Source organism: Apteryx rowi, unplaced genomic scaffold, assembly GCF_003343035.1.
Source record: "Apteryx rowi isolate R43461 unplaced genomic scaffold, aptRow1 scaffold_39, whole genome shotgun sequence".
Lineage (NCBI taxonomy): Eukaryota > Metazoa > Chordata > Aves > Apterygiformes > Apterygidae > Apteryx > Apteryx rowi.
Window position 1 is genome coordinate 1,905,421 of NW_020450418.1, and position 16,353 is coordinate 1,921,773.

Here is a 16,353-nt window from a genome sequence, read left to right on the forward strand (position 1 = left end):
TGGATTCAGGGTTTGGTGGTCATCTTCCCTTGGGCAGACAAAACAACAGCAGAAACTTAAAAAACACTGTACAGGAAAGTGATTTCAAAAGACAGAAATCTATAAAACTATTATTGATCTTTGTACAGTCACAAACAAAATTAACCTAATGTCATGTTAAAAAAGTAGAACAAGCTGCCATATTAACATATGACTGAAGACTTAAAAAGCATTAAGGATGAAATATCTTATTAGTAGCACAAGAAAAAAAATATGCTGCAATTAACATCTCTGGTGATAAATGATTTCTGAAAAGTTTCATTTAATTAAGCTTAAACTTGCAATTTTTCTCCTGTGCTGTCAGTCTCATACCAGTGTTTATGTTAATGAATATGTATTTGTCTTTTGGGGGAGGGGGGTTGGTTTGGGGTTTGTTTTGTTTTAACAGTTACACATGATGGGAAAAACCTTCCTTTGCAGGATTATGTTTCCCATCCTAACAAAAAGTAAGTATTCCCATCCTAACAAAAAGTAAGTATTCTCACTAAAGCAGGGAAATTGGGAGCACTGCATTAGTTACCTAATGCTGTTCAAGACAATTTCTTAGTTATTAACACTAACAATTACTCATATTTCTGTGTCGTACTATAGGGACATAAGGACAACAAGGATGGATATTGCCTAGTAAGAGTTCACTCACATGATGCAAGCAATGCAAGCAACAGATAATCTGCACAAAAGAGTAGCTGAATTTTGTACTAATAAATGTTTATGTCATTTTATGCATTTCCTTCTGCCATATACACATATGGATTGCAACTATTAAAAACAACTAACAGAAATCACCAGTGAAATAACCAATACTGAGCAGCTAGTGTCAAAGAAAAACTGTTCTCTGTGTGATGACTAATACCACTGAAGATAGCTGGAGTAGCAGCAGGAGTACTGATCTACACTGGACAAAGTGAGAACTACGGTTGTTTAAAAACAGTGCCATTTTATGGCATTCAGATTTAGAATGCATTATAGTTCTGCTTCCATATCCCTGTCATCTGCTGATCTACCCTACCAGTCCATATTATACTGGGAGCTGGATTCAAGAATCAGAAATGTGATTTTTTTCTTTTTTAATTCCAAAGTAGTATTTCTATAAAGACAGATTGTTTTGTCAAATCTTGGCTTACAGAAACAGCTGGTTCAAGGGGCTAAAGACTTTTTGCTACATCTTGAGGGACAAAAATCTTTGAAATCAGAGATTGTCATGAGACATTTCCAGATCCAACCCCCAAACTCTGCTCTAGACGAGACCTGTCTTTAATTGCCTCTTTTTCCTCCAGGTCTGCACTCATTCTACCTCATGGCTACTGTATATGGCATTCTATTCCAGCTGCGTCATTACCAGAAGGACATAGACAAACTGCGGACGGAATATAGAGGGAATAAACTAAAATGATTTAAGAGATAGATGAAGTTGATGTATCAGAAAAAAACAAAAAACTAATTTTAGCTGTCACTAACTACTGTATACACTAAATGACTTGGCTAAACAGCAACAAGCAAAAGGGGATATAATGAGTCTAAAAATATCTGAAGGAACTAAATATCAAGGATGAATTATTCAGGAAAGTATGGAAATGGTAATGGAATTAATATTAAAGATGAGTTGCCAAGTATTAAAACAAAAAACAAAAAACCTATTCTTGTGTCGGAATTTGTGTCTTTTTGTGGGCTTGAAGGATTGTTTAGAATGGTTTTGCTGGATTTGCTCTATTTAACCTCAAAATATTAGGAATTACAATATTAGCCTGTTTTTCTACAGAATTCTTGAAGATCCCAAGCATGTATTTTCAAGCCCTGTCTCAAGCAGGGATGCTGGATTTTTAGCACAGCCTTCTTTTCTCTGAAATATTACTTAGCCACTGAAGTGGAAAATTTTAGGAAAAAAAGCAAAAAGCAAAATTTCACAATATTTCCCTCTCAGCCCTTCCCTTGCTTTGTTCTTGAAACATCATCTTCACTTATTTTCTCTTTTCTTTAGACCAGACACCTTAAAGGTTTAAAAAAAAAAAGCTTCAGCCCCTTAAAACCTTTTCCCAGCTGGGCTGCGATTTATTAAATGGTGGTCTAGTTTATTAAGGGAGCTGACAGAACCATATTTTTGAGGTATTTAGAAGCTAAACTAGCAATAGAATATACAATTCTCAACTTACCTATAATTTTATAGTCATTATAAAGATCCCATCTCACAGCACTTTGATCATGTTCAGAACTGTATCATCAATTCTTGAAAGATGACCTTGACTGACAGTATTTCCAGACAAACCGTGAGCCAATCTTTTCTTTTCTTTTTTTTTTTTTTTACAAAGACAATTGATAATGAGTAAAGTTATTTAGCTAACTGTATAATCATATCCTAAAAACTCATTCTGTGGGACTTTCCCCTAAAGGCTTCCAACTTTCTCTCCCTTTCTAGCAATGACCTGAGCAGAAAGCATCATGTTATAAAGAACAGATGAAAGGAAAATTGTGAGGRTGATGGCCCTTTCATCGGCAGGTCTTTGAAGAACAGGTATAGGGCAAATACTTCTGATTCTTCCTGAATAATGTACTCTACAAGCCCCAGCAATAGTTCTATGCTGTAAATAAGTGTAGCAGAACAGATTTCTCATTACTTTTTGGCTGGAGTTCTGTGTTTTGGAAGACGTTGCCTCACACTTGAAACTTTCTAGGAGAAGTTTTGTTTTGAAAAGTTTAAATCCAAGATGGGATCTCTTTTCAAGAGAGGAGACGACAGCTCTGGAATAACTAACTCTAGCTAATTCCAATTTACTGTAGCCCATGACTGCACTTCCCACACACAGCCTGTGGAAAGCACATGGCAAAACAGCAATTATGCACTAAAAGAGGGACTCAGAAATGGACAAAAGGCACAAAGCCTGACAAAAGGTCCTCCCCACTCATCCGACTTCAGAATCCATTCAATATTCCAGGGTGGCTTGTTACTGGCTATACTGCAGATAGCTCAAGCCACACTTGAACTTGAAAAAGTGATTTCACTATAATAGTTTCTATTCACACAGGAACTGCTGACAGCTCACTGAAAACCCAAATGAGTTTTAAGCCCATATTTATAAGATGCTATTACCAAACATAACTTTCACTAGTGTCTTTAGAAATGTTTATCATGTATTTCTAGCATCAGGAAATGCTTCTTCTAAATTTAAACATAGCTTCAGCACACTCCAAAGATGGATATAGGCCAGCTGAATAGGAGCGCACTGTATGAGAGGAGCAGTGGTGCTAATGGTGGAGGCACGATTCCTCCCAACTCCGCTCCGGCACATGCAATTTCTCACACAGACATTGGCCAATTTCGTTTGTCATCTCAGTGCCATGAAGTAGCTGAATTATTCTCTCCTTGATGTAGCATTTCAAACTCCCTTTTCTGTTGGACTTTATCTGGCAAAAGGTTACCCACTTTGAAAACTGAGCCTTTTGATGCTCACCTTTTTATTGTAGTTGTGATTTTACGCACCTCAGTAGAGGCTCTTGCCATATTGCATAATCAGGGCATGCCATTCAGCCTTTATCCCTACTTGTCAGTCACAATATCTGTATTGCTAATATAAAAGCTTCACTTTCATATCTACATTTGTAATCCCATAATAAATACTATTTTTGCAAATAAAGTCATTGTCAAGTAATATACTATCTGGCACTGCTCTTTTTAACTGAATAATTTGCCAGGACAGATTTACTATAGCCTGTATTAAATGTTGAGATTATTGAACGTGTGCTTGTACAGAATTAATATTTTATAGCTTCTAGGTCCTGTGTGGGCTGGCTGTTCTCCTGGAATGCTTTAGCACCATGGAAACGTTGGGAGATATTTTCTCTTAATTGCATGAATGGTTGACAGATAACAGTACAGTACCATGGAATTAAACTCCGATTGCTGATGAATTCTGATGAGCTGGTACACTCTTTCTGTTGTTTTAGTTTTATTTTTAAACTTGGCAACATCTGTCCTTGTCCATTATAATTTCTTAAAGCTTTAATGTCAGTAGGTATTGTATCTGTATGACATGTAGCATATAATTACCACAACTATAACTCACACAGAGGTAAACTCTTTTAACTTAGAATTTCAGTTTTTGAGAAAGAACAGAATAAAAAATTCTTGAGTGATTAAAACCCTAATGAAATGTTTCTTTTCTTTTTAATTGTTATTTTTATGGCAAGACTCTAATTCTCTAAATGATTATGATAAGGCCTTGGTTTTACAGTTGTTTAAAAATATAGTATTTAAACACTGTTATTCACAACCATTGACAGCAAATACAGGTAACTGTWTGGTTATAAATTGACTTTTTGTATTTTCCAAGTTAGAATTGTTCACTATTTTGTAGGACTGAGTCCTAGAAATCACTGAGAATTATTACATCATGAAGCATTTTTATAGAGCATCTTGGGTTTTTTGTGAGCATAGTATGCACTGTTTGCTTCACCATACTGTAACCATTTGGGATGCATGTTTTATCTAGATAGATAAAATGAATGTACAAAAGAGCCTGAGAAATAATAAGTGATAAGTAAAAATTGATAATCTTATTAAAATACTTTTACAGCTGTGTAATTTCCTCAAACATGGCTACTAGAGGCTAGTAGGTGTGCTGTTACCACCTGAATTCAGTAAAATGAGTAAAAGGAGATGGTGGGCTTGGTCAGTTGATTTTTTTCTGATAATTACAGTTCTTGTCTCATCTGTGTCCTCTTTTTTGTCTGAGTTTGCACCTTTCAGATCTCAGGGGTCTGAGTTTCTCAGAGCTGGAGCTGCCCAATTCTTAGGCCTTAACAACAGCATCTTAAATACCAAAGGGTTTTATTATGCAAGGTCAAGTAGGCCTCCACATATTGCCCAGCCTTCTAGCAGCCTGATACTAGTAATTCAATGATCCAGCCAGCCTTCTTGAAACAGAATTTTTTAAAGCTTTACAGTATGAACAGCAACACATGAGTAAAACAAAGAGGATTTTAAATCATAAGAAGTCCCCCACACCAATCTAGCTTACCAGAGTCTGTGTAGTCCAGACCCCAAATCTTCAGTAATCGCAGTTCCAGTTTGCTCAGCTCTTCCCTCTGTAGAAAAGACATGTCTTTACATTCACTGACTCCAAATTTAACTCCAAATTAATACTAAATTTTGTTACAGCAATGAGATAAGCAATCACATAAGTAATTAAAAGTATTTCTATATTACAAGTTAACCATACAAAAATGATGTAAGGCATTCAGCAGTTTTCTATAGGAATATTTTACTTCCTTTCTCCTAGTAATTTCTTTCTATAATAATTGGAGGCAATAGGAGGCAACAGAGGGAGGGAAGGAAGGAGAACACTTATGAAAATTATTCCACCTTCCAGTTGCTTTGAAGTTTTGTGACTTTAACCACAAAAAATTTAGGATCATGTRAAAAATAAGGAAATTCTGCTATATACAGCTATCCACACTGTGTACTAATAAAAACAGATGGCATATTATCTTTGAAAAAATATTTAATCTGCCCRTATGAACTTGTGACATATATACACCTTCTCTGCATCACTTGTTCTACATTACAGAGTATCACTAAGGTAGCCTAGGTACATTTGCTTAACATCATGGGACTATTTGAGGGATAACATAAATTACAGTAATTATCCCTAACTATACAAACAAAAGAAATGCATTCTTTGTAGAAGGCTAAACATCTAGTACCAAGACTAAGCATAGCAACATTCCCTTTTCAATACAACAGTAAGTGTGTTGTTAGTATTAGCAGTTGAATATACAAGCTTTACAGTGTGCTTGAAGGCTTATGATATGAGGACTGTGAGTTCCCAAAGCACCTTCCACTTACGAATGCAAGCGTTTTTCATGTCGTTTGCATGCTTTAGTGCTTTGTCACTAATAGGTTCAGGGCTAGATATTTCAGCCTACTCTAGAGGCAGGGAATCAGAACAAGAAGGAACAGGTTTTGTTTTGTTTATATTTATAGAAATCTTTGGACCAGCACATTATATTCCTTAAGACAACAGAAATCATGTAATAAATTTAGCTAAATTGCATGAAGTTTCTGCCAATTTTTAAAAGCAGAACATTAAAAGTTCCATCACTAAAACTATGGCTGAGCCTTTGCCCTAACTTAAATACTAATATAAATTCATACCCTGGATGTAATCTGAACCAGATACTGTTTCTAGGATCCATTGCTACCATTTCCTCAAAAGTTTTCTATAGGCACTTTAAACAGCAAATTCTAAAGTATTTTCAGAAGACTTTTCTTGTTTCTAATCAAAGTATATCACACATACACAAGAGGAAAAACTGAATTCTCTTTATAGGTGATAGACTGATAGTCTAGAAGGGAATGATAGATTTTTATTCACCTTGTCCCTRTAATAACAGTTACACAGAAAGTATTCACATGATAATGGAGTAGTTTTGAGAGCTCAGAGATTTTTTCTGTCTCTGTGTCCACTTGCTTCATGGTCTCTGCTAAAACTCTCAAGRAGTCGATGTTTAAGAAAGCCAAAGGTTATTAATGCTATTAATATTATTATCATTAATATTAATATGCCATTAGAAACTTCCAGTAAAACCTTTAGATAGTAAAACCTTTTACATGAGATGGATCTGAGCCAAATCCGAAACTCCAAACAAGATGTCTCTAAAAAAGGGGGGGGTTACAGTTCTACACTTGGATCTAGATCTGATTTTGTCACTGGCCCCTTTTTTAACATGTGGAAGTAAAGCCTGGGTCTAATCAAGTTCTCARATTTCTAGTTGTTCAAAATCCAGATTTGGGCTTTACACTTTGAAGTCATCACTGCTATCAACCAAGAACAGTATCTAAACAAAAGCCATGAGGAAAAAGACACTCTTGTACATCCATTCTTTTAATATTCCCTACATCACGAGGTGACTCCTTATCTTTCTGCATATCCAGCTGCACTGTGTTACACAGACTGTACAACAGGAATAGTGTCTGCCTCTATATTTGAAGAAGGCAGGACACTTATCCTACAGAATTCGTTGAGCCTTGACCTCAGTAACAGCAGGATACAGTCCAGGTTACCTACCTTCATAAGACCTCCACTTTTTTTGTGCTATGATACAACAGTACAAATATATCAATAAACACATGATCAGATATGAATGCACTGCCACTGAATCCTCACAATGTTCCTTTCATAGAGGACTTCCTTTTATAGTCTGAAAGGAAAGAGGCCTGAATTTGCTAAAACAGGTGCACAATATGCAAATGTATATGTTTACTGCAACTACATTTTCACAGAACACATTTCTAATCATACAGACATATATACAGGTGAAACATATCTGGGGTCTCTTTCAATTTTGGAAGACCCGAGTAACRGCAACATGGCCCTGCTACTTATTGACACAAGTTCTACAGCTCCAGTAATAGACGTTTGTGTTCCTGGTGCTAGAAGTCCTGGAGTTCAACCCTCTCCTTTGTTTGGTTCCTGCATACTTTCTTTTGAAAATACCAAGATGACAATCATGTCTAAAATGTCTAAATTTAGTAAAACAAGCTAAACATAGTCATTTCAGGATACATCTGTTTATTCTCCATAGYTGTTAAGAAAATGACACCATTATTTATATTTTAAAACACAGTAAACTACCTTCAAAATGCTCATCTGTCTAGGAAGGAGTTTGCTTTTTCCATGAGAGTTATGGTTCCAACAGAAGAAAAGCTTTTCATTAGCCAAATAAGGAATTTCTGTAGTTCAACTGCAGTAATTTGTCCTGTGTTTACAGGACTGTAGGTAAATACATACTTAGGAACTGCCACATTCTATGGGGGAAGTCTCCCCAGAGCATTAGTTYCATATTTTCTTATAAATTCATCTATAGGAGGGCAGATGAATTATGGTCTAATAGCTTCAGAAGTTGAACTGCCTAAACCTGGCACTTCTAAGAGAAAATGTTCAAAGTGTTGGATGGTGTTTGACTTGCATTGAAATTAAGAGTAGCTGTGAAACCCTGCACAATGGGTTGAAAATGTAGGGATTCTTGTAAATATTGCACGACTTTGTCTGATCAGTGAGTAGAAAAGCGTTTAACTCCCTGTGTAGTTTATACCCAGCCTGAATTCAGATTACAGATTTAAGGAGTATGTTTCTGTCAACTCACATGCACAACTCCCATTCACAGCAATGTTAATGCCCTGGAAAGAATAACGTTAACATTAATGAAAGAAATTCATGCACAAACAGAGAAATAGGCCCCTTTGGTTGAAAAGCAGACCTCAGTGGTGTAACTAACCTACATACATCAATGAGAAGTAGTCAGGTAACCAGATACTTTTTCTGCATACACTGAGCTGAAAATATACGTAACTGGCAATGCAAAAGCATGACTCCTTCGGATTGCTCTTTGACAGTATAAATGTGGGTAGTTTGGCACATTTCCACCAGCATCATTCAAGACTAAATCAAACCAATTTTCAGCATATTATTACACCACTTTTGGCACTGGTAAATCTGTGTACGTATATCTATTCTAAAATTAGAGTTGTTGAAAATGAGTAATTGGGGGGAAAAAATCTAGCTGAAAAGAATTGGAAACCAAGCTAATTATGAATGGGGTTGGTTGCATTTCCTRTTATTGAGATTGCTCAACACTTAAGACTGGGTCTTTATACGAAATAGTTCTCATATCAGAAAACATTTGGTATTTCATTAGTGTTTACATTCTACTTCAGGTATAAAAGAGATTGCCTATGATATTTTTTCTTCTTCTTTATTGTGGACTTCTATTAAAAAAGACTCACTTTCCAAAAGCAGTGTAGTTCAGGTACTCGTATGGAACAGATGAGAGCTCCTTCAGGGACCTGAACACGAACCTTGACATGAACTTCGATCTACCGTAATCCTTATGCTACCAACTCGTCTGCACTGGTTGTCTCTAAATCATTCCTGTTGTGCTGTTTTACTTTGCATAAATATTGCATCAGGCTAGAAACAGAGAAGCTAAAGAAAAGCCAGGACATAAATATCTCAGACYGGCTAAACAAAGAGATTGTAACAACTGAGGTCTGAAGGAAAGACACGCATCAGGCATATACCTACAGTCAGAGAAGCCAAAGTATTGAGATGGACGAAAGGGTTTGTATCTATTAGATTACATCCCCAAATGGGGTCTGACATGAAACCCAAGATCACTACCTACAAGTTCCCTGCTATCCTCTGGGGCAGTTCTCAGTTCCATCATGCTGATTTCTTTGCCGATCTGTCCTTTCCCTTCTATCTTTCTAGGCTCTCTAGTTATTCACAAGATTCTTCTTAATCCAATTATTTATACAGCTAGAGCTAAAGCCCTTCCCTTCCTCTTCTCAATTGTCCCAACAGCTGGCCCTAAATGTGGCAAAGTCCTGGGATTTTTTTTAGACTCTCAAGTTCATCAGTTCAGTTAATGTTCTAGCACTTCTTTCAGTTTATCAAAATCTGCTCTACTGAAATTGAGAACTTTTATTTCTAGCATTCTATTTAAACAAAATCACCTACTATTATATGAAGGTCATTTTTAACAAGCTCTAAAATACTTTTTAGAACAGTATCACCTCTTTTTGAATCAGTGAATATTTGGCTAGAAACTGAATAGCTGTAATCTGAAATAAAAGATACCATCTGATAATAATGTGGACTGTGATCTAGAAAAAAACTAAAAAGACTGACATTTTTGTAGAAAGCTTACAAAATAATTAGGAAATTTGACAAAATATTTATTCCATGCAACTAACTCAAACCCTATTCATAGTAAATTACACTGTAGTGTTACTATGACACTGAGGCAAGTATGTAAGAGAATTGCATTGACAGAATGCTCATGGAAAAGTACTATCACAGYGTTAGAGCCTGTAAAGTAGAGATAATGCTGTCATCAATACCAAACAGTGAACACTTACAAATATTATGAAATGCTTAAGAAGAATATGGCTATTCCTCATTCTAWCCTATGATAATTATGCCTTCTTCTCTTTTTAACATAYATTGAAATGAACATTCATGTTAATACAACAAAATAAATTGAACTACATATGACAAGCAGTATCATCAACTGCAAAATGTTTCATTTTATCTTTGTAAGAACTAATACATACATTATCAAGATCAGAATCATTAGATAACGTAACTAAAGTGCACATAAGTGAATGGCTTCCTTGGGGGAAGAAGAGGAGGGAAAAAACTCAACAGCACTCCCAATCTCTTGTCAGAACAGTGGTACTTGTATGTTAATCATACAAATGTTTATCAAGCCTCTCACTTCCTCAGTATATTGATCCTGTCCTTGTTTCACATGGCCAGTTTGTTCCCTCTGTCTTTCCTCTAGGATTTTTCTTAGAGTCCATTGTTTCTAATCAAATCACAGAGTTTTTCAAGTGGCTTTTCTCCTATTTAGCTAATTTCAGCTTTTCTGTGTCAGCCCTCTAAGAAAAATATTTGCATAAATAAGGTCTACCCTCTAGAGATTTTCTGCATATACATCACCCAGGAATCAGCAGGAATAATAGTAATAGGAATGCCAAAAGCATACAGAGGAAGGAGAGGGGCAAAGCTGGTTGGTACAGAACAGGAACTCTTTGTATCATCCCTTATCTTCTGCGCATTGCCAGTGCTCCCAGTCCTGGCAGCTACTTGCACAGATACTTCCAGGACTCCTTCTTCATGGCCCTGTACCTGCCAGGCTTCCTCCTGAAAGGAGACTCTGTAACAAAGGAAAGTCACAGTAGTGATGCAAGTGCTTTCACTGATGTTGGTGCTTTTGTTGCTTTCTCTTCTTGTCCAAGGAAGCATTCTGTTTACAAGTAGGACAAAAATAGAGAAGTATTTCAAGGTCAACAGTTTTACAGGGTCCATGAAAAACCCAAATAAAAGTGTCATCTGCCCATACCACTAAGCTACAACACACAAGAAGTGTTCAAACTAAGACTATCAAGGGATGGAAAAGCATGAACTATGTCACTTTTACAGTTCTTTCATTGATTAGAATCAAGTTTTTCAGTCGAGTTACTAAATCCCCAGCCCATAGACACAGAAAGCTGAGAACTGCAGGATTTCAGGGACTTTTCAATTACCTCTTTTTCCCATAGTTTTCTCTGGCTACTTCCCAGACTTTCAGGAAGGCTTTCATATCCTATAAGTTCTTATAAGAGCCAAGTAGATCTGGGCCATACAAGCCTACTTCACGAGCTCAGGGACAGCATACAGCAGCAACTATTGCCTCTGTGTGCTACTGAGCATTATATGAATCATTCTGCCTGAGCAAGCTGGTTACCAAGCTGACAGGCATATCTCTGGAGATTTCAGCCTGTGCTAACACAAATTTGAACTAATACATTTCTCATAACATGATGCCTAAACTGCCTTTTCACAAACAAGAACTTTAATTACATAAAGTGATGTCTAATGACTCCAAGCAAAGTGTTGATAAGTTCTCTTTGAAAAAATGGCTTATCCCTTTTCCTYGGGGGACAAAATAGTGACAGATAAGCCAAGTGCAGTAAAAATGTTAGCTGCAAAGGACTGGAAAGCAGGAAATAACAACCTTGCTAATGTACAATGGATCTGTCATATATTGAAAGCATAGTACTAGTATACTCCGGCTGTAAAAGTAACATGAAAATTGCACGAACATTTGTTAAACCAACATGTTATCATTAAGTTGCATTAAACAGATAAGAGCTGGTTTTCACATTGCTCCAGCTGGTCTCAAAAGCAACTTTTCAAGATTAGAGGGAAAAAAAAAAAAAAAGCAACACCACCACCATGCGGTAGAAATCAATCACATCACAACAAAGTCATGCAGAAAGACAAGCCCTGAAACCAGAAAAGCAAGGACGTGCTACATCTTGTTTTTAAATGGTCAGAGGTGCTAGAGTAGGTTCCTGAATTCATTTGAAGAAATCAAGGCTTCAWACAGTTATATGGACTTCCACTATTACTTCCCACTGCAGTACAGGACAYTGTACTTTAAATTCTGGGAGTCACGGATTACTTGTCTGCTTTGATTTTCTAGCATACATTGCTTAGTTGGTCCCCAATACTCATTAGATGTTTCAGGTGTTAACAGATACAAAACTGTTGATATTATACAAAGTTACAGGGAATACCCCTGGAATTATAAGGTTGGAACAGGGTAGACTCTGGCCCTGTAGTTAACCAGTTAATTCTGGTATTGACCACATTCTGCCAAACAGGCAGRTAGAAATAGCCTATTTTCAAAATGTTGCTTCAAATTATGACAAAGCATTCTGACAACAAGACGGAAACAATAGCTTACATGCAGGTAATAAGCCAGTCATTAGGAAAATAGCTTCCACAGGCCCAGTAGTCCCATGTCTGAGCAGCCCCAGGCAGAAGGCTTGCTCCAGGTCAGCATCCCAAAGAGGACGGGGTGCCCTAGAAGCGCAGTTTCCTCTCCCCTTTTCTTGCTTGTCTGATAGGAGACTGCTGTCAGTTTGGGCATGTTTCTCCCACCAGGCAGAACACACAGTAAAGCTGCCTGCATACGGCTCCTCGACTCTTCACATGCCAGAATGTAAATTTATCTGATCTCAGACCAGGTAAACTGCTAATGTTGCCAGAGTGAAAACATATCCTCATGCAGTGGGATCCAGTAGGTCCTAATCAGGCGGTAAATCCTGGTGATTTTCTAACTCTGCATGAACTTGCTGACCATCTCTGCAATGCCTGTTGCAAATTTCTAATATTTGAAAAGATTACTGTGGGCCATTACAGAGTGCAATTTGTGCTTTGTGTTTTCTTAATATGTTCTCCTATTAGTTTTTTCCAATTGTTTGGATCTTCCAACTTACTTTACTAAGTCAAAAGATAACTGTGCTTTAAATTTGGGGAAAAAAATGCAACCTCAGATGGTGAAGCAAGAAGACTAAGACCATCAGTAACCACCTTAAGGTTGTATGCATGCAATAGCTTAACCTAAAACCAAAATAAACTAATCTGTAAAAAACTGGTATATTTTTTAACAAYGTAAGGGAGCTAGACATTCTGAAAAAATCACGTGTGACTGCAATGATGCAGAAAAGATCATACRTTGTCAACTAAAATTAAACCTAGTATTTAAACCTTCACCCACTGTATTGTTTGAATATATGATACAATTTATATGCTTTATAGCAAATTTAAAAAGAAGAAGGAAAGACCTCTGATCCAGTAGATTATAATTACAAACATGCATTATGCCCAGACAATCACTGATTACAATACTATTGTTCCAAAAAGAAATAATTCATTCAAGACCTGCTGTGAGCAGGCAAACTCTCCTGCTACTGTAGAGTGAGAATTGGCTAGGAAGCTCCCACTGATTTGGAGCTGGAAGCCCAGAGTGACCCCAAAATGCAGCAACAGAACCGATCTATTGCATCATACAGATTCAGCTATGTACATACGGACTGGCAGACAGAAGGGAGGTAGAAAGTGATTTTGTGGCTTTTGAAGATAAGGACTTCTTTCTAGATCTGGAAGATAAGGCTACTCTCTGCATACTAAGAGAATTTCAGAATCCTTGGTTGCTGCCTGGGAAAACACAGGAGTCTATCCAGGTGCCTGTTTTACACAGCTCTGTGTAGACCGCTGTACTGTCAATGCTATTTATAGATTGATTCCTCCAGGCCATAAGTACAAGAATATCTAGAAATTTGGAGAGTAGCTAAGGTACATAGGTGATTTTGGCCTCAAGATTGTTTCCAGGCTATGTTTAAACATTTTTTAACAAACTAGTTCCAGAATTTACWGATTAAATTTTTTTACTCAAAGGACATACCCCTCTAAAATCCTTCTGAAGAAGATAGACAGTAGAAGACCACATGAGACTGCATGAATAACAAGAATAGCTTTTACATGAATCCTAAAAGGACTGTAGGAATGCCTGCTACGTGATGTTGGAATTTAATAGAAAGTTAGGACAACCTCACAGGTGGAGGCTGTCCATCTGATATGGAGATCAGATAGTCAGCTAGTTGATATTTAGATATCAAAAAGATGTTGAGCTAGACGACTAAGGAAATTTTGACAAAGTATAGAATACTTCATCAAGAGCTGGCAAATTTAGACTACTATAGACCAATATGATTTAAAGCTGTTACTGTGGCTGCTAAGAGTTGTGTTACTAATTTGAAGATCTCATCCTTTGTTTCTGAACATATGGCCAAGTCTCAAAAAACAACACTTTAGCTGGGTGAAAAGGCAGCAGTATTAAGGCACAAATGCGCATACGCTACCAGTTCAATAAGAACTGAGGTGGCTACGGGGGAAAGCAGTCCTGTCACTTCACTTATTCTACCTGCCCTKTGGGCAAAGAAACTCTAGTGCTTGCTATAGCAGCTAATAAAGACAGAGCTGATTAACGTAATTTTTTTGTATGTGTATAACCCTCCAATATTTCAGAGAGTTATACTTGAATAATAAAAACCCCATATGTGATCCCATCCTTTGATGTTTTGAGCAACTGCCTTTCAAATTGCTGCACTATGAAGCTTTTTAATGTATACTTTGTATGGATGGTTACAACCAAATGAATGATTTAGTAACAAAATGTTTGGAGTAAACCAATTGAGTAAAACGGCAGAGGGCGTGTGCAATCAAGCTGGATTTGAGCAACAGCTGCTACACATTTGTAGAATAATAGATCTGATGAACTAATCTGTGAGGAAACTGGGCCCATCTGTACTGCAGCTCAGAAATGAAAAGCAACAAATTGTAAGCAACTGCATAAAAGGATTATGTTTTTCAGACCRACTTGGCTAAAACTGCATTTATTTTTTTTAATTAAACAGTTTGGCGGATAAGAGYAGCAGGGGGGAAAAGAATGCTTATATCTGAAACAATTGTTATTTAAAGGTCTGTAGCAGAGTCATAAAATCAGTTTTCTTTTAGAGTAAGAGATTGATTCAACTGAGTTCAATAAAAGCTATGTGAACAAATAAACATGTCAAATCCAAATTCTCCTTTGTTTCAAAGRGTCATGATAGATAAAAATTCTTAGCATACCAAGCACAAATATTAAATTATCGGAGCAAACTTTCATTTGCTGTTATACCCAGAAGGGAGCTACACAGTTTGCACCTTCCCATGGAAGCAGTCGCCTTCTAAAAATCATGTCATGAGTAGATGTCACATAATACAGGAGTCACAAGACTTGCACAAAGCCATTAGGAAGCACATGCCAATGGATTATGTTAATATGGAACTAATCTGTAATAACTATTACAAAGTTATCGGTAAAATAATATACAATTAAAACTATCATTTAAAAAGAGCTCAGTTGAAATAATAGTTTGGTCAGTATACATTAAAGCTAAGCAAAGCTAAAGACAAATCATACAGACATACGTAGTGACTGAACAGTAGAAATGATGTAATGAGTTTAAAAATAAATTCCATAGAAAGTGCTCTTGTTGGACTGAGGCAGTACAATTAATTGTTTTATAATTTAATCCCTTAACTAYAGACTGCCATAGGAATGAGGGAGAATTTGTGGTGGGATGGAAAGCTAGGGAACTATAGCCTGCCCTATTCATAGGCATCATAGAAAAATTTAGGTTGGAAGGGACCTGTGAAGGTCCCTCGTGAAACATCCCTGGCTCAAATCAGGGCTAACTTGAAAGTTAGATCAGGTTGCTCAGGGYTGTGTCCARCTGAGATCTGAAAATGTCCAAGGCTGGAGATCCCACAGCCTCTCTGGGCCTGTTCCGGCGTCTGACCTCCATCACTGTTTCCTTGTGTCCACCCAGAACTGTGCTTGCTGCAACTTGTGTCCTTTGCTCTTGTCCTTTTACTGTGCATGTCAGGGAAGTACCTTCCTCCATCTTCTCTATAAGCCCACGTTAAGTAGTAGAAGCCCTCAATTACATCCCCCTTCTCTCCTTAGCCTCTCCTCACACACCATGTGCTCCCTATTCTTCCYGGTGGTCTCCACTGGCCTCTCATCAGTTTGCCAATCTCTCTCTCGTACTAGGAGGCCCAAAACTGAATACARTACTGCAGACCTTGCCTGACAAGTGCCAAGTAGAGACAAATAATCATGTCCCTTCACATGCTGACCAGGCTCTTGTTAATGCACCATGAKAGGGTTGGCCTTCATTGCCATAAGGGCATGCTACAACTCATGTTCAGCTTGTTGCCCATCAGGACTCCCAGATCCTTTTCTGTAGAGATACTGCCTAGTCAGCCCCCAAGCCATACTGCTGTATGGGGTTAGTCTGTCCCAAGAGCAGGACTTGGCATTAGTTTTTGTTGAAGTTCATAAAATTTTTGTTAGTCCATTCCTCCAATCCATTCCTCCATG